A 1,308-nucleotide genomic window follows, 5' to 3' on the forward strand; every position below is an offset into this window, starting at 1 on the left:
AAAAGTAAGTGTTGTCAAGGTGGAGAAATTGGAACCCCCATACATTGCTGATAGGAATGTAAAATGGTACAGCTACTTTGGGAAAAACTTTGACAGTTCCTGAAAGATTTAAACATGGACTTATCATATACCCAGCAATTCCACTTTGGGGTATATGCCCAAGAGAATTAAAAGCATACATTTACACAAACACTTGCATGTGAATGTTGATAGCAGCATTATTCATAATAGATAAGAAGTGCAAACAACCCGAATGTCCATCAACTGATGAGGGAAAAACAAATGTGATGATATATCCATTCAATGAAATATTATTCAGCCGTAAAAAGGAATGAAGAACTGACACATGCTACCACATAGATGAACCTGGAAATATGCTAAGGGTTGTTGAGGTCTTGTTATAGTGGCATATTATGAATTTTATGCGTGATTCCATTCACATGAAATGTCCAAAACAGACAAATTCATAGAGACAGACAGTGGATGAGTGGTAGCCAGGGGCTGGGGGAAAAGGCATAGTGACCGCTGAAAAGGGTGACTGCTGGAGGGTATGAAAGTGCTGTGGAATCAGATAGTCATGGTGCTTACTCACCCTTGAGAATACAGTATAAACCATGGAATTATACACTTTAAGATGAATTTTATGGCATGTAAATTATATCTTAATAAAAAATAAAGAAAAGTAAAAGAAGGAAGAATCAGTTAACCGGAGGTTATAAATGATTTGCCAATGCTGAGAAAAATCTCAGTTTGTCATGGTCCCAGTCCCTTATCTATAGAACATCTACTTTATTATCTTTCTTCTTTCTCTGAAATGCTTTAAGTGAATTACTAAAAACTTTCAGAACTGGGTCTTACCTTTTAAAGTCACTAACTTACTACACACAGTGAAAACTGAGATTCAGACAGGTCAAGTCACATTCCCAAGGTCTCAGAGGTGGTCGATGGCACAGTCAGGCCTAGACCCCAGGGAACTGATTCTATAGCTAGTAGCTATTGACATATTATGGGACTCACTTTTCCCCACTACTGGGAAAGTTCAACATGAATTAAAACTGTTAAATTCTGTCTAAAAGAAAACGAAATAAGGGCCGGCCCGTGGCTCACTCGGGAGAGTGCAGTGCTGATAACACCAAGGCCCCGGGTTCGGATCCCATATAGGGATGGCCGGTTCGCTCACTGGCTGAGCGTGGTCCTGACAACACCAAGTCAAGGATTGAGATCCCCTTACCGGTCATCTTTAAAAAAAAAAAAAAAAGAAAAAGAAATAAAATAAAATAAAACTTGTTACTATACAAAAATGACCCT

Source organism: Galeopterus variegatus, unplaced genomic scaffold, assembly GCF_000696425.1.
Source record: "Galeopterus variegatus unplaced genomic scaffold, G_variegatus-3.0.2 Scaffold1191, whole genome shotgun sequence".
Classification (NCBI taxonomy): Eukaryota; Metazoa; Chordata; class Mammalia; order Dermoptera; family Cynocephalidae; genus Galeopterus; species Galeopterus variegatus.